This window comes from Crocuta crocuta, unplaced genomic scaffold (assembly GCF_008692635.1).
Source record: "Crocuta crocuta isolate KB4526 unplaced genomic scaffold, BGI_CrCroc_1.0 scaffold102, whole genome shotgun sequence".
NCBI lineage: Eukaryota > Metazoa > Chordata > Mammalia > Carnivora > Hyaenidae > Crocuta > Crocuta crocuta.
Window position 1 is genome coordinate 12,794,381 of NW_027530019.1, and position 18,732 is coordinate 12,813,112.

Below are 18,732 nucleotides of genomic sequence, written 5' to 3' on the forward strand. Positions count from 1 at the left end.
GGGGGGTGGGGGACAGCTGCAGTTGAATGCCACAAGGGCTGGGGTAGTGGTCCTGGTTTCTTTCGGCTCAATGGGCAGAGCCGTAAGGAAATGGCAGCTACAGACAGTGGTGGATGGGAAAGGCCGGAGCAGGGGAGGGAGGTAGCTTCAGCTGAGTGTAGGTGAGTGGCATTCACCCAGTGGAGAGGGCAGGTCTGGGGTCCTAGGGTCTCACCCAGGGACATCAGCATGTCAGGAGCTGGCCACTAGAAATTCTTGCAGTTTGGGGGCACCTGAGTGGTTCAGTTGGTTAAGTGACTGACTTTAGCTCAGGCCATTATTACACGGTTCATGAGTTAGAGTCCCCCCCCTCGGGCTCTGTGCTGACAGCCAGCTCAGAGCCTGGAGCCTGTTTCAGATTCTGTGTCTCCCCCTCTCTCTGACCCTCCCCTGCTCACGCTGTCTCTCTCTCAAAAATAAATACACATTAAATATTTTTTTTAGAAATCATTACATTTTTTAATGCCCTTGATTGACTTCCAGATTGTTAAGTTGTGGAAATACGATGATAAAATCCCTAAAATGTCCACAATTGCTGGGTATGGTTGGGGAGCAAGTTCATGGTCCCTTGAAGCAAATGTCAGTCTCTCAGGGGACATTTTCAGCAGCACTGATAAGCCACAGGTGCAATAAGCACCTGGCACATTCAGAGTTCCAATAAGATCTAGGACACGAGAAACCTCATTTACTGTAGGCTCTGACTCTTGGGGTGCCCACTCTTCCCTCATTCTCGTAGATCTACCCCACAGCTGAGATGCATATCAAAAGAAGAGAGGTAAGAGTAGGGAACTTTTGCATTTATGGTCATTTAGGGAAATGTAAATACAAATCTGTTAAATACTTTCTTAAAGCAAAGTTCGAAAAGCCACTTTTATTATTAAACCATTTAACATTTTCAGGACTTGTGATAAGCTAAGTCTGCAAGGCTGAACCATGGGTTGGATGTGGTCCCTATCCTCATGAAGCTCACTGGCTAATGGGGAGATAGCTAGCAATTCAATAATTGCACTAACAGATATGTAATCATGCAGTCAGGGGAGCCCTAAAGATGAGGTACATCTCACTGTGGGAGCTTATGACAGGCCACTTGATCTACTGCAGGGAGTCAGGGGAGCTGCTCCCCCGAAGAAGTGGCAACTGAGAAGATCCGAATGATGTGGAGTTAACCAGGCAAAGTGGGGTGGAGGCCAAAGAAGGAGAACATTTCAGGCAGAGGGGACAGCATGTGCAGAGGCCCTGTGGCAGGCAGGGAAGCAGGGGTAACTAAGGAACTGGGAGAGTGTTCTAGGAAATGGAGGTCAGAGAGGAGGACAGGAGCTGGAGGGACCATGCAGGGCCTATGGCTGTGTTGGGGATGTGGGTCTTCACCTTAAGAACAGAGGGAAGCTATGAGGTGCCTGGGCGGCTCAGTTGGTTGAGCACCCAACTCTTGATTTTGGCTCAGGTCGTGTTCTCGCAGTTCATGAGTTTGAGCTCCACCTCAGGCTCTGTGCTGACAGCTCAGAGCCTGGAGCCTGCTTCAGATTCTCTGTCTCCTTCTCTCTCTGTCCCTCCCCTGCTCACACTCTGTCTCTAAAAAATAAGATAAACATAAAAAATTAAAAGAACAGAGGGAAGCTATTGAAGGATGTTAGCAAAGTTGAGTGGGAAGGGTGCAGTGGTGGTTTGGGGAGGGAGAAAGCAGGCTAGGGCAATCGTCCAGGCACAAGATAATGTTAGTTGTCCCCTCACTTTTCGTACTAGGGAGATGGAATGCAGATAGAGAGAAGTGGAGGCATTCTGTTGGTAGAAGAGACAGGCTTGGTGACTGGCTAGAATCTGCACTTGGGGAGAAAAAGACATCAAACTAAATGTCCAGGTATGTGGCTGTGGAACTGGATGAATGGTGGTCGTGTTCACTGTGACAGAGACGGAGCACGAAAAGCAAGGCTTGCTTGTTTGACCATTCCCTCCTCTTCCTTCCCTTCCCCTCCTCTCTTTTCTCTTTCCCTTCCCTTCTCCTCCTTCCCTTTTCTCTCATCTCCTTTTTCTTGGGGAAAAAGGGTTTTGGACTGTTGAGTCGGTGATGTTGATTAGCAGTTGGCTACAAGAGCGTAACTTAGAGGGGGAGGCTTGGGCTGTGTGTGAGATCATTGGCATATATGGTAATTGACATAGGGCTGGGGAAGAAAGCATACAGGAAGGAGGAAAGGGGCCCAGGAGAGATCTTGATGAGTTTCAACACTCAATGGCTGAATGGAGATGAACCCACAAGGGTTCTGAGCTGTAGGGTCTGAGAGTGAGAAGAACACCAGTAGAGGGGTTGCCCAGAAACCTAGGGGAGAAGGGTGTTTCAGGAAGGAGAGAGTAGGGCGCCTGGGTGGCTCAGTCAGTTAAGGGTCCGTCTTTGGCTCAGGTCATGATCTCACAGTTCATGAGTGTGAGTCCTACATCGGGCTCACTGCTGTCAGTGCAGAGCCTGCTTCGGATCCTCTGTTCCCCTCTCTCTGCCCTTCCCTCGCTTGCTCTATCTCTCTCAGAAATAAACATTAAGGGGCGCCTGGGTGGCTTAGTCGGTTAAGCATCTGACTTTCGCTTAGGTCATGATCTCGCGGTTCGTGGGTTCGGGCCCCGCGTCGGGCTCTGTGCTGACTGCCAGCTCAGAGCCTGGAGCCTGCTTCAGTCTGTGATTCCCTCTCTCTCTGACCCTCCCCTGCTCACGCTGTCTCTCTCTCTCTCCTAGAAATAAATAAAACATTAAAAAAAGAAAAGAAAAGAAATAAACGTTAAAATTAAAAAAAATTTTTAATGTTTTATTTATTTCTGAGAGAGAGAGAGAGACAGCGTGAGCAGGGGAGAGTCAGAGAGAGAGGGAGACAGAGAATACGAAGCAGGCTCCAGGCTCTGAGCTAGCTGTCAGCACAGAGCCCGACTCAGGGCTCGAACCCACGAACCATGAGATCATGACCTGAGCCGAAGTAGGACGCTTAACTGATTGAGCCACCCAGGTGCCCCTGAAATGTTTTTAAAAAGAAAAAAAATAATTTAAAAAAGGAAGGAGAAGTGGTTCACAGGACTGAATGCTGCTGGGAGGTCAAGCTAGATGCCCACTGGATCTAGTGAGTCAGAAGTCACCAGATTTTGACCTTGGGGAAAGATGTTTCTGTGGAATGATAGGGGCCAGGGTGAGGAATAAAGAGGGTGTTAGGAAATGGAGACAGTGAGTATAAACAACTCTTTCTAGAAGCTTGATTATGCTGTTAGAACATGCAATTGTGATGTTGAAACCTGTGCATTAGGATTCACTGAAGCAAGTGCCATATTTCAATGGGAAGAGAGCCATCATTTGTCAATGGGAAATCCACATGCTAACAAAATTGGCGCCCCCCACCCCACTTAATGAACCTGGGGAGCATTGATTCTGGTGGGATTGCTACATATATCAAGGCAGCAACAAGACAAATGCCCTTCATTTTGAGTATGCGTTGGTAAACCTAAACAGCATGATCTGTATGTGCAGATGGTTTGGTAAACAATTACTGATACCGGGGCATTTTTAGCCCGTTGATCTGCTAGAAAACAGGAAGTGACAGGGGAAGAGACTAATCACAGTGATAGATGTGGGCATCAGAATGCCTCACTCATGGTATATATCAGCACCCAGGTCTCCCCACCATTGCCTGTGATGCTTCAAACAGCACCGAGGCCACCTTAACACCAAGAGGAAGGGTCTGCTTTCCATATGGAAGCCCAGGTATGTGACATTCATTCAACTCTGACAAATGAGAACCACAGGGACCGAGATTTAGAGACCGAAGCACGCACTAACACCCTCAGCTTTGATATCCAAAGTCAAAGGCAGAGGATTATTTCGGTCATCTCGGATCCCAATACTTCAGACATTTTGACCCATTTAAAGACATTGACAATGCTCATTTGATACTGAATAGGAATAGCTCAACATTATTTTTTTTTTTTTTTTGATCTGTGTGCATATGCCCCAAATCTCCTAACTCCCAAAAGCTCTGTTTTAGAGGCTGGTACCCCCTTTCTGTTTTATTCTTTTCACCTGGAAAGAAGCAGATCCTGAAAAGTTGAAAAACATGTCAGGAGAATAGAGAGTGTTTGAAACTTTCAAACTGGTGTTCATCAAGGCAAGTATCTGTGCGGCACATCATGTTGACAGCAGAGATGCTCTACACTGAGAACGTTGGTGCTTACTTAAAAACGGCTTGGGGCACATTTGAAACGTATTTATTCATAGACCGTGCATATATTAAAGGGAAGAGTTTTCAGAGACAGTTATTTGACAGCGACAGTTATCTGTGCTCAGACATCTGGTGCTTGTTTCTCCTCATGCCTGAGCTCCTCATTGGGTTTAAGAAAGATGCCAGGGCTGCCAAACTAGCTTGTTTGGCCACAACTGACTCTAATAAATACTGATCTCTCCATGTCTTTGGAGGGGGAGAATGAGGTAGGTCAGCCCAGGAAGGACGCCCAGGTGGACAGGACCAGAGGACCTCAGGGACTCCTGGTGGCGCTCACCTATTACCAGGGGAAGAAGGCAGCCTCCTGCACAGGTGAAAGTAGAGTGTTTGGAACAGGTCCCTGGGAGGAGGGTGGCAATGGAGGCAAATTACAGTCACCAAATTCCCGCAGTGTCCAAGTCAGGAATCCTCTAACGGGAGTTAGAGATAAAAATGTAAATGTAAAGAGGTAATTCTGAGATTTAGATTCACCCTGTGGTGTAAGTGATGCTTCCAAAAAATTGGTCAGACTTGAAGGAGAGTGAGAGAAAGACCCCAGCAAAAAAGGCAAGCAGTGGCTGTAGGTAGGGGTGGGGTGGGGCTTTGTCTGTGCATGGCAGACAGAATTCACATCTTGGCATTATTAGCCCAGGGCTGGGTCAGACGGGGAGGGAAGGGAGAGATAGGGAGAAACTTGTCAGAGGTGGGAGTGGGTTCTTTCCACTCTTGGGCGCCCTGCTCTGGGCTGTCAGAGAGTGGGCATGTCAAGCAGGTGCCATCCTTGGGCTGTCCTCTCCGCAAGCTTTAGGTACTTGTTTGCACAAGGCTGCCACCGACGTCCTCCCGTGAGTCCTGACAACTACCATGTCAATGCAGGACCTTCAAGTTTGCTGCAAGACATGGTTTTTGGAGCCCAAGCTCAGAAGAATCAACCCCACCCGCCACTTTCACTTTCCGAGAGAATCAAGGTGAGAGTTGGTGGGGACCAAACCAGATTCAGGGGAAGGACCGCACTGAACTCTTCTATCCCAGTTTAATATTATGGTTTTAGCATTTGCACATGCCTTCTTAAATAATATTTAGAATCTTAAAAGTTTCCATATGTCTATGTATGCATGGACTTCCCACTATTATAGCTTTTCTTTCTTTGGAAAAAGAGTTTTTATAATGAGAGGTAATATAACCTAGTGTTTAAGGGAGTAGGTCTTAGAGCCAAAGAGCCAGAGTTCAAATTCCAGCTCCTGTTTGTTAGCTGTGTGACCTTGGGCAAATTACTAAACCTCTCTGTGCCTCACTTTCCTTATCTATAGATTAAGCATAATAGTCACACCTTCTCCATGGGGTTGTTACAAAGGTTAAGTGAGATCATACATGGAAAGCTGGGACAGTGCCTGGCATGTAGTAGCACCTGGTAAAAGTAAACCACTTTTGTTGAGAGTTGAAGGGCTTTGCTTCCACATCCTCCCAGCTCCTTAAATCACAGTTCAGGATGTCCCTCTGTCCTTGTATTTCCTCCAAATTGGCACCTGGTCATCTCACGTTTTGTGTTGTTAGCAGCTGATGAGACTCAGTGCCTAGATCTATTTTTACTGGGGGTTGCAAAATGATGATATTCTATCATTGTAATGTTCCTATTAATTGGGGCACTTTATTTTAAAAATCCTTCATTTCGGGGCACCTGAGTGGCTCAGTCGGTTAAGCATCCAACACTGGCTCAGGTCATGATCCCACGGTTCGTTGGTTCGAGCCCCATATTGGGCTCTGTGCTGACAGCTCAGACGCTGGAGCCAGCTTTGGATTCTCTCTCTCTCTCTCTCTCTCTCAAAAATAAATAAACATTAAAAGAAATGCTTCATTTCATCTACTATTTGGTTTACCCAGTGGTAAAGTCACTAGAAAGGCAAGATCAATGCTTGATTCTTTCCTTTTATTTATCAATTTTAAAGATAATGACTATCATTGTCTGAAGATGACGGTTTTTTTAAATAGTAGTATGAACTCATACCTTTGAACACACGTAATGGTTTTAATCAGTTACAATGATCATCCTTTTTGAAGTGAAAACTTTCTAAGCCAGCCCATCATCTTTTGACTTGACCATAGTAGTCCTGGACGACTTCCTTGCTATCTACTAAAACAAGAGGTCCAGACTGATCTTGCACATTTCCTAGCTCACATCTGCAATCAGCCGATTCTCCAAGAAGCTCTGCTTTCTTTTTGTAGAAAATGGTATTTCAAAACTACAATCTAGATACTATGATGGGGGTGAGGGTAGCGCCCGGGGGGGTTCAGTTGGTGAAGCACCTGACTCTTAGTCTCAGGTCAGGTCTTGATCTCAGGGTCATGAGTTCAAGCCCCATGTTGGTCTCCACACTGGCATGGAGTCTACCTAAAAATAAATAAATAAATAAATAAATAAATAAATGGATACTACAAATACTTCTTGCTACTGGGTTAGTCATGTTTCTAGTCCTCTTCAGCTGACAGAGCTAGGATGGCTAGATCAATCAACAGATCAATCAAAAGATAAATATAAAATATCTCATGAATCCCTAATGATACTTCCAATTCAAATTCAGGACTAAAAGTTACTTTGTTTTTGTCTTTTAATTAAACATTTTTTTAATGTTTTTATTTATTTTGGAGAGAGAGAGAGACAGAACACAAGCTGGGGATGGGCAGAGAGAGAGAGAGAAGGAGACACAGCCTCTGAAGCAACTCCAGGCTCTGAGCTGTCAGCACAAAGCCTGACACAGGGCTCGAACTCGTGAACTGTGAGATCATGACCAAGGCTGAAGTCAGATACTCAACTGACTGAGCCACCTAGGCGCTCCGAAGGCTTTTTTGTTTAATCTTAGGAAGCTTTGTTAGTCAGGTATACTTTAGTAAGAATTAGCTAGATTCTTCCCAAATTGACAGCTGAGAACAAGTTCTCAAGTTTATGCAGAAAAGGGAAAATTATAAGGATACACAGAGCCCGGCACAGAAATTCAGGCGGGCCTCAGGAAAAAAATGGAACTGGGGACAAAAAAGTTGTCAGAGACTAGAGGTAGCCCGACTCCATGCGGCAGCCTCTTGCTTTTCTTTCTCCAGATCTTCTTTCTCTACTTCGTCATACACATGGTTAAAAGGTGTCCAAACACTTCCAGCTAGCGGGTATTTTCATGTGTTACGAACATGGGCTATTGGGAGTGAAGAGCGAGGAGGGAGAAGGAAGGGCCGTTCCGGGGTGATAGGGAACCTCAGTGAGCTGGAGTCTGTGTCATGCTGGGTGTGAGAACAGAAAGGCTGTAGGCACAAGGGAGAGCGACTGTGGTTTTTGAAAAGAATACAAGATTTCAGGGTTTTCATTTCACCTTTTCTATATTACATCTGTATCTCTTTTCTTGCACTCTCAGAATCCTGGTCCTCAAAGACACAGGGCAGGGTATAATTAGAATACCATATTAATAATAATCAACTTTATCCCACCTCACACACGCAATAGTCTCAGAATAACGTGAATACTACCATTGCTGATATGCTTACTGAGGACAGTTAAAATACTTTTTGCATTTGCTCTCCCCATTCTCCCACCATTTTTATAATTGTGCTATAGCTACATTATATGAGCATGTGGCCCTTGCACTCTGTATTTTCTGTTTTAACCCTTAGAATCTCAGCCTCAGTTCTATGAGGAATTGCGTATTTGAACCTCATACCAGTCTTATGTTGATGTTTTCCAGTCATTTTGATTGTCTTAATTGTGAATTTTTCAGAATAGCTACCAAAATTCTATTAGTCACTCACAGTTCTCCAGAGAACGAGAACCAATAGTGTGTGTGTGTGTGTGTGTGTGTGTGTGTGTGTGTGTGTGTGTGTGTGTTAGAAGGAATTTGCTCGGCAATTATGGAAGCTGAGAAGCCCCAAGATGTGTGGTTGGCAAGCTGGAGACCCACGAGAATAGATAGGTGGAGTTTCAGTTCAAAGCTAGTAGGCTCCAGATTCAAGAAGGGCCAATGATTTATTTCAAGTCCAAAGGCAGGAAAAGACCAATGTTCCAGCTCACAGTGGTCAGATAGGAGGAGTTCCCCCTTACTCTCAGGAGAGTCAGGTCTTCCTTCCTTCCTTCCTTCCTCCCTTCCTTCCTTCCTCCCTTCCTCCCTTCCCTTCCTTCCCTTCCTTCCCTTCCTTCCCTTCCCTCCTTCCCTCCTTCCTTCCTTTCTCTTCAGAGCTTCAACTGATTTGATGAGACCCTCCCACATTAGGGAGGGTAGTATGCTTTACTCATTCTACTGATTCAACTGTTCATCTCATCCCCGAACACTCAGAACAGTGTTTGTCCAAATATCTGGGTACCCAAGACCCAGGTAAGTTGACATAAAATTAACCATCACAAAGGTAGAGGGCAGAAAGATTTTTTCTGCTCCACCCCCTTCTGCGGGCTACTTCACAAGGCCAGACCCAGTAAGGGTACTGGTTTGTACTTCATATTATGTATGGCTGCAATTTATAGAGCATTACATGCATTATCCCACCTAAATCTTCATGCAAATCCCATTCTATAGATCCAGAAATGGAAGCTTCTAGAAGTGACTCAGTTACCCAGGGTCATACAGCTGAATAATGAAATGGGGATTTGAATATGCGTCTCCTTGATTTCCAACCCTGTGCTCTAAACCACTATGCTAGATATTTGGGAAAGAACAGAAGCTTACAAAGTGAGCCTTAGAAGGTGACATTTTCTACTCTGTGGCACACAGTTCACCTGAGTGATATTTATAGGCATTCCAAGGCTCACAATCTCTTTATGTATGTCCTGAAGAAAGCAGATGTAGAATAGTAGATAAGTGAGAAAACAATAAACCTGTGCTGACCAATTTTTAGATTTGCTTCCCATTTCTAGAGTTAACAAACAATGGTGGATGGATTATAAAGGCTATGGTACTTAGTATGGAAGCAAGAAAGCCAGAAAAAAGCAAGAAAAAAAAATACCTTTTGACAAAATAATTTACAAAAGAGTATTCATAACATATATGAACAGTTCAAAGAGTAATAAAATACTCACATAGCCACCACTCATCTTTCTACTTAAATCATACCTAATTCTGCTACTTCTAGAAATTAGAAGGAGATGGAAACATCTAGTACATGTGTTTATCTACAGGACAGAGCCAAAATAGCAAAGCTGATTTAGGAGCTAGTTTGAGACTCTACAGATTTGTCTGTCCAAAGTGGAAGCAGATCTGTGGAAAAGGGGATTATGTAGTCAGATGAGTTCAGAAGAATAGTTCCACTGTCTCAATCTTCCAACTCCGATCTATAAGACATATAAAATATCAGGAAAAAAGTCCTCCAGTGATCTTTTAAATTCTGTGTAATTCTGGATTTCCCCACCATATTTGACTATTAAAACTTCACGAGGGTTGTTATCATCTGAATGTGACTTATATACTGCTGGAGAAATGCCAGCATGGTCCTGGCCTGAGGTAGGTGCTCCCTCATGAGCAGGGCACAAAATGGACGCTTTCCTGACCAGCGATGATGGTGAAAGCACACTCTGAGTGGCAAAATACCTCAGGCTCCTGAGTGAAGGGGAGGTTGAGGAGGGAGGGGGAATGCAGACAAAGTCATTCCAACTCTAGCCAAAGGAAAAGTCAGAGGAGGGAGCCTCCACAAGCTGGGCAAATTTGCTCTGCTGGTCCAAGGAAACATAACCTTCGAGTTTGTAATCCAGGTGGCAGTTTCCAGGATAAAAGGCTGCCTTGGATTACGAAAAAGAAAGTATAAAATCCTGTTATTTGACTTGTGTTCTTATCAGTAAAGAGTCTCTCTGTCTTTGTCAGTTTGGGCTTCTCTAACAGAAAACCATAGACGACTGGTGGCTTAAACAACAAACTTTCATTTCTTGCATTCTGGAGGCCAGGAAGTCCAAGGTCAAGGTAATGGGAGATCAAGTGTCTGCTGAGAGCTCTTTTCCTGGTTTGCAGATGGCTGCCTTCTCACTGTGTGCTCACATGGAGGAGAGAGCGAGCTCTGGTCTCTTCCTCTTCTTACAAGAACACTAAATACCATTATGAAGGCTCCACCCTCTTGGTCATCTGAACCTTTACCTCCTGAAGGCCCCACCTTACTAATGCTATTAGATTGCAGATTAGAACTTCAACAAATGAATTTTGAGAGGATACAAACATTCAGCCCATAGCAGTGCCATTAATGATGATTACATTAACAATTATTGTGAAAAGCGGGTTGTCCCATTTGGCTTAAGTATACAAGCTGCTAGGGAGCCTGGCTGGCTCAGTCACTGGAGCACGAGATTCTTGATCTTGGGGTTGTGATTTGGAGTACCATGTTGGATGTGGAGATTATTAAAAAAAAAAAAAAAAAAACTTAAAAAATTTTTTTTAAGTTTATCTCTTTTGAGAGAGAGAATGAGCAAGCATGAGGGGAGGGGCAGAAAGAGAGGGAGAGAGAGGATCCCAAGCAGACTCCATGCCGTCAGCGCACAGCCCAACAAAGGGCTCAATATCGCGAACTGTGAGATCACGACTTGAACTAAAATTAAGTCAGTCGCTTAACCAACTGAGCCACCCAGGGCCCTGCCCAAAAAATCTTAAAAGAAAAACCCCACGAGCTGCTAAGCAGAATGTGTCGACATACTGTGGAGCATCTCCCCAACCTGGTTGGACACCAGCAGGAACCATGTACGATAACAACTTCATTATCAACCCCCCATCCCTAATACAGTGAGGCAGGGACAATTAAGCATGACACTTGTCCTTTAAGCCCTGTAGGGTTTAGAGTCTGGGCCACCAGAGACCCAAACAGGAAAAAAAAGGACAGGTTTTGAGAAAAGGAGACATCCATTTATGATTTAGCTGCATCCATTCCTGCAGCTATAATCATAATCAATTAATGGAATGTCGCTCTGCATAACAAAGCCTGCTTCAAGGGTATGGATTAGGATAGCAATGATCTTTTCCAAAGTGTCAGTTGCGGTTAACTCAAAACATCAGTGATAGTATCACTAAGGCCAGATTTATAGGCCCTGAGCTCCTTTGGATTTTATGCCTATGTGTGGTTTCTCCTTGTATCGTGAGAAAGTGACTGCCTATGGCGATCACTCTTGACCTTTGTGGAATAAGTGGTCAGGAGCCAAATCGGTAAGCTCCTGAAAACCCTCAGATGTCTGAGCTGGGACCAGACAAAAATGTTAGGAAGGTAGACATGCATAGTTCCAAAGGTCTTTCAGAGCCCCATATGCCATCCAGAGATTCTGAGACCACAGGTTAAGAACCTCTCTACCAATGGCACTTTTTGCAGAAATAGAAAAAAAAATCCTACAATTTATGTGGAATCTCAAAGGACCCCAAACAGCCAAAACAATCTTGAGAAAGAACAAAGGTAATGGCCTCACACTTCCTGATTTCCAAACATGTTACAAGGCTATAGTAATCAAAACAGTATGGCATTGACATAAAGACAGACATATAGACCAATGGAGCAGAACAGAAAGCCCAGAAATAAACCCTCACATCTATGGTCAAATGATTTTTTAATGTTTTTTCCATTTATTTTGAGAGAGAGAGAGAGAGAGAGAGAGAGAATTCCAAGCAGGCTCTGCAGCAGTCAGTGAAGAGCCTGATACAGGGCTCAAACCCATGAACTGTGAGATCATGACCTGAGCCAAAACCAAGAGTCAAATGCTTAACTGACTGAGTCACTCAGGTGCCCCTATGCTCAAATGATTTTTAACAAGGGTGACAAAACAACACAATGGAGAAAGGACAGCCTTTCAAGAGTTGGGAAAACTGGATAACTACATGGTAAAAGAAGCAGGATGAACTCTTACCTTATACCATCCACAAAAAATGAACTCAAAATGAATTAAAGACCTAACTGTAAGTCCTGAAGCTATCAATCTAGAAAGAAACAAAGGGGAAAATCATGATATTGGACAGACCATGATTTCTTGGATTCCATACTAAAAGCATAGGCAAGGCAAAGCAAAACAAAACAAAAAGCAAAAGTAGACAAATGGGACTATATCAAACTTACAACTTATGTGCAATAAAAGAAGCAATCAACAGAGTAAAAGGGCAACCAATAGAAGGGGAGAAAATATTTGCAAAGCATATGTTTGATAAGGGGTTAATATTCAGAATACATAACGAAGTCCCACAATTCAACAACAAAAACCCAAATAACCCAATTTTATTAGAAAAAGTTTTTTAATGTTTGCTTATTTTTGAGAGGGGGAGGGGGCAAAGAGAGAAGGAGACACAGAATCCAAAGCAGTCTCTAGGCTCTGAGGTTTCAGCACAGGGGCAGGGCTTGAACTTCCATGAACCATGAGATCATGACCTGAGCCGAAGTTAGATGCTTAACCAACTGAGCCACCCAGGTGCCCCACAAATGACCCAATTTTAAAGTGAATACATAGGGCACCTTGGTGGTTCAGTTGGTTAAACCTCCAACTTCGGCTCAGGTTATGATCTCACAGTTTGTGAGTTCAAGTACCACATTGGGCTCCACACTGACAGCACGGAGCCTACTTGGGATTCTCTCTCTCTCTCTCTCTCTCCCTTTCTCTCTGTCCCTCCTCTGTGCTCATTCGGATGTGCTCTCTCTCTCTCTCTCTCTCTCTCTCTCTCAAAATGAATAAACTTAAAAAAGCATAAAATGAATAAAGAACTTCAGTAGACGTTTCTCCAATAGACAGTTCTCCAAAGAAGATTTATTTATTTTTTTTTAAAAATTTTAATGTTTATTTATTTTTGAGAGAGAGAGAGACAGAGTGTGAGCAGGGTAGAAGCAGAGAGACACACACAGAATCTGAAGCAGGGTCCAGGCTCTGAGCTGTCAGCACAGAACCTGGCATGGGGCTCAAACTCACGAACTGTGAGATCATGACCTGAGCCAGTCAGATGCTCAACCAACTGAGCCACCCAGGTGCCCTTCCAAAGAAGATTTATAAATGGCCAACAAGCACATGCAAAGATGCTGAACATCATTAATCATCTGAGAAATGCAAATCAAAACCACAATGAGATGTCACCTCATACCCATTAGGACAGCCACTATAAAAAACCAAAACCAAAACAAAACAGAAAATAACAAGTGTTGGTGAGGATGTGGAGACATGGGGACCCTTGCGTACTCTTGATGGGGAGGTAAAATGATGGCACTGCTCTAGGAAACAGTGTGGAGCTTCCTCAAAAAACTAAAAATAGATCTACCTTATTTCTCACCAATCCTACTTCTAGGTATATATACAAAAGAATTTAGAACAGGGTCTTGAAGAGATATTTGCACATGCATGTGCAACATTATTCAGGATGGCCAGAATGTGGAAGCAACCGTAATGTTCAACAGATGAATGGAGAAACAAAATGTGGTATATACGTACAATGGACTATTATTCAGCTTTAAAAAAAGAAGGATATCCTGGCATAGGCTACACCAGGGGTGAACCTTGCGGACATTATGCTAAGTAAATGAGCCAGCCACAAAAAGACAAATGACGCATGATTCCACTTATAGGAGGGATCTAAAGTAGTCAGACTCATAGAAACAGAAAGTAGAATGGTGGCTGCCAGAAGCCGAGGGAAGGGAAGTAGGGAGTTCTATAGTTTAATGGGTTTGATTTCAGTTGTGCAAGACGAAAAATTCTCGAGATCTGGTGTACAGCAACGGCATTGCACTGTACACTGAACACACTGTGGAGAGGGTAAATTCAGGTTATGTGCTTTTTACCACACAGACACACACACAAGAACTCCTTGTCTAGAGATGGTTTTCTGATACTGCTCTGCGTGATGTTCCTCAAGCGGTATCCTTCAGCCAGGCCCCGGGAGACTTCTTTTCTAAGTTCTTTGTAGAAAAGGAATGTAAAACTGAGCTTTCTGCACACTTCAGGAGCCAGAATGATGGAAGAAAAACTATCCCAACCTCCAGGGTCAGGTGTGTGATACAGGAGGCTGATTTGCGGGTAAGGTCAGAGGCAGCACAGAGCACACACCTGCCGGGTTGGGGGAGAGGAAGGGCACAGCCCGGGGCAAGGGTGCCGTCCAGGGCTGGCTGCCCCTCCCCAGGCTGCTGAGTAGCCTGCAAACGGGGAGTGAGGTCACCAGGACGAGTGGAAAAGCGCCCCCAGCGGTGCAGAGGCTGTGTGAGCAGCTGGGACTCTCGTTCCAGGAATGACATTGCCACATTGAGTGGGACTCTGACAAGAGTACGTGCTATTTTAAAACACCAACGCTGGTAAATTGCTTGATATTTGATCCTCAAGAGGGTCAAAGTTAATCACTACTTTTGACTCTTTGAGACTGACTTTAAAGCTGAACCCTCTGGAAATTTGTAGGTTTTCTAATGTTCAGGCCCTGCTACCGGAAAAAAATATATAGCGTATTTAGAATAGCTACCGGTCGACTGGTAGAAAACATGACTTAAATGCTTTCCACAGGAGATTAGGAGAGGAGGAATATTTTATATCCACCATATGTTCAGCCTGGCTTTGCCCCGTGACGTAAAGACAGTATGGGTTCCCTCACTTCATTATTAGTGCTTACATCCCAAGGAAGCCCTATCTTGAGAAAGTCAAACACAGTCCAAAATGCTCACAGAATAAATCTACCCGTATGTGTCAGTCCTCACAATGTGGGAAAGTGACTTCGGACAAATCAACGAATCACACATACGCTTGCTATCTGCAGAAATTACTAGGTAATTTGCTATTTAATCTTGTATCTGGGAAGCCTCTGACATTGAGTCAGTCTAATGCTTGAGACCCTAATTCAGTCATTCTTCAAAAGAAAAGGAGATAAACTAGAGAAGGAAATCCGAAGAGCTATCAGTGAGTACCACAGCCCCCCCCATTTCTCACCCTTGAGGAACGTCCCCCCATTAAAGGAGAAGAAGAAAATTCTCAGATCTCTGGCGGCAACTTGCTACTCAAGCAAGTACAAAACATGAAGCTAAGGACACTTCCGCTAACAGTTATCATCCTACTGCGAAAACCAAAACAAAATTACAAGTTCAAACAAAATTTCAACTACAAACGATCCAAACTAAAAGCATTAATTTTATGGGATAAATGATAGCACGTTCCTGCAGCAGAATTCTATGGACCTAACTAGGCTGCTGACTGATGGGGGCAACTTCTTGGAATTCAGTACACTTTCTCCTACCAACTTCCCAGCCACTTTGTTTTTCTTTTTGGTATTTCCGCATTACATCTGTCTCTGGTTTTTTTTCCCCACTTTTTTTTTTTTTTTAAACATAAGCCCTACACCCAACAGGGGCTTGAACTCATAACCTTAAGATCAAGAGTTGCATACCCTACCAGCTGAGGGAGCCAGGCCCCCATCTCTGTTCTTTTCTAATAAGAATGGAACAATTCAGGTGGAGTTGCCTGGCATCGCCACTGCTGTAAATGCAAACTCACAAGCTGATATGGCTGGTGTGTCAGGACTCGATTCTAAGGCAGTGGCTCAAACCCTCAAGAACAGTGTACAAATATTTTTGTTACCATCCACACTGATCATTCAAAATGAGAAAACTTCCCAGAATATTTCCTTGGGTCTTAGTTTGACAAAACTTCTATAGGCTGAACTCGAGCCTTTTAACCACCCCCCCCTTTTTTTGTACTGCAGCTCCTTGTGGTGGCCCACTGAAGCCTCAGAATAATGTCATGTATTAAAAAATGGAAGGGATTCCAGAGGAAACCAATTATATCGACATTTAGTTATCAAATTATTAAAAAATGAAAGTGTGATCTGGATTTGTGCTTCTTCATGAACACATTAAGGGTCTAATAATGGCAGGTCTAATAACGTGTCATTTCTAAGTAGTGATGAGTATAATTGATAGCTTATAGTATCTTCAACAACTGTAAAGTGATATAAAAATATCTGTGATTTCTTGACAAAGTCATCAATTTTACTATTTCACAAAAACTATGAGTATATAACACCTCATAAAATATTTCATACATTTCAGAAGAGGTTTGTGAAAACAAAGATGTAACTTTTCCCCTGCAGACCCCTAAGGGGTCCTGAGGACCCCAGGCAAGAACCCGTGGCCTAAATCTTACCCCCCAAAAATGGTTAAAGTGATGCACACACACAAAAAATAAGTCATATGCACATATTCAAGATTAACTGTCGGCTTGGATGTTTAAGGAGCTTTCCGGTACACTGATCACCCATTTCTCTCCTTTGGAAGAGGCACACAGATGGTCAGTACCCAAAGCCAGCGCTCTTGGCCAGCAGGCCCCTGAACCTCTGTAGCACCAATCCACACAAAGCTTAACTGTTCTGGCAGGGCGAGGCTCCTACCTGAACCTTTTCCTTTTACTCTTTTCCCTGCAAAGACTCACTGCAGGGTGAGATGTGTGCCCTGCTTTTTAGCTTCCTGCAACCCCTCCCTGGAGGAGCCTCACATTCTATAGTGGACCTGCGAGGCTCTCCCACGCCAAGAGGAAAGGCCCTAAAGAGGTTCTGCTCATCCCTATGAGGAGAAGGGGAACTCTTTGGTTGTTAGGCAACTAGACATCAGGAAGCAGGGCCAGGAGACCTCCAGAGCAAGAGATACCCAGCCAGTCACATGGTTGCCCTCTCTACCTACCCTCTGGCTGGGAAGGGTTGAAATGCCCTAGGGTTGCTAGGCAACGGGACAGCATTCAGTGATGATGGTCTCCAGAAGATCGTTACATCCTTGGTAGTGTATGGCATGTGGTGTGTGAGCGTGTGTGAGCGTGTGTGAGCGTGTGTGAGTGTGTGTGTGTGTGTGTGTGTGTGTTGTGATGCATCATTTCCCCTGGAGGCCTAGAAGGATGAAGAAAAAGTCAAATTTCTAAAATAGCCTAAAGGAAAAAACAAAACAAAACACCCTCGAGGAACTTTGGGGGGTTCCAGGCCAGGCTGACCTGGAGGCTAGGGCTTCCTGCAGGGTGTGTGAGAAGTGCCCTCTCCCCTGGGGTGTACTTCTTCTCCCCTTACAGCTGCTGTCAAAATCTGCTCTCTGTTCATGGTCAAGGTGCTAAAGGGAGCTGATAACAAATCTGTCATTAGAACCCAACTGATAAGACTTCACAGCTGCTCCCGGCAGTATGGCGCCGGAGCCCAGACTGAGAACCAAGCTCTCCGCTCCCAGTTCTGGGTCAGCCTCTCGGGAGCTGTGTGGCAGCCCTTGTTGAGCTAAGTCTCCATTTCTGTAAAGTGGGGTTGTAAAATCCATGAGGGAGCCACGAGGAAGGCCAACCATGCAGGTCAACCTGAATCTAACCATGAGGAAAGCATCAGAAAATCCATACTGAGGGACATTCTGCAAACAACTGGTTTGGATGCTTCAAAATGTCAATGGCATGGAAGACTGGAAGGGAAAAAAAAGGTGGGAAACTCTTGTTGATGAAAGGAGACTAAGGGCTAAGGAGTCACGATGACTAAAGGCAGTACATGATCCTTTATTGGATTTAAGCAGTAAAAAAATCATAAGACATTATCCAAGCAACTGGAAAATCTGAATGTGGACTTATACTGCCATACTAATGTAAAATGTCTTAGGGTTGATTATATATTGGGTTATAGAGCAGAATGTTCTTTTCCTTAGAAGACACATGATGAAATATTTTGGGGGTGAAGCACTGGGATGTCTGTGATCTATCTGAACGTGTCTGGTACAAAGAAGCAGTTAATGCATGATAGCGTCTTATGATTATTTGACTTTTGCATCTACGTGGGAATGATTTCTTAAACCAAAGAGTGGCTGTAGTGCAGCTGAGTGACCCTGGCACAGGATGACGGCAGACTCAGGGTGCTGCAGCCTTACTGGAGCCTCCCCTACTCTGCCTGGTCCCTCGAGGGCTGATCACAGTGTTCCCTGACACAGAGAGGGAGTTCTAGGAGGAGGGTGTCTGAGCCCACCCAGCCCAGGTCATTGGTCATGTTCAGAGCCCGATCTGCAGACTGCTCATCTGTGGAAGGGAAGACATTAGAGCTGGAAATGATACTTTTAATCCCAGGCTTGCTGGAGGTGGCCTTCCAGGTGCAGACCTTGAAGAGCAGGTAGTACTTCTGTGAGAATGAACAAGGGGCACTCCTTTCTCAGGGAGACCCAGTCTAAGTTTGGATCCTGGCTGCCCAATCGCACACAGCAGCCTGACGAATCCCTCCTATGTAATATGCACCTCCGTTTATTGAGGGCCAGGCATGTTCCGTGACTAATTTTGAAACCTCACCACAATTCTTCAGGATAGATGTTATTTTGCTCATTTGACTTGTGGGGAAACAGGCTCAGAAAGGAGTGTTCATTTGGCTCAGCTGGTAAGTGTCTGAACAAGAGAGCAAGTTTCTCAGGACCTCCTGTTCTCCAGCCCTCTGTTCAGAGTTTTATGCCATGGAAATCTCCTTCCCTCATGAGTCCTCACAGTAGTGAAGGTGACTGAGGTTCAGACAAGGGACTTACCAAGATCATCAGATGCTTT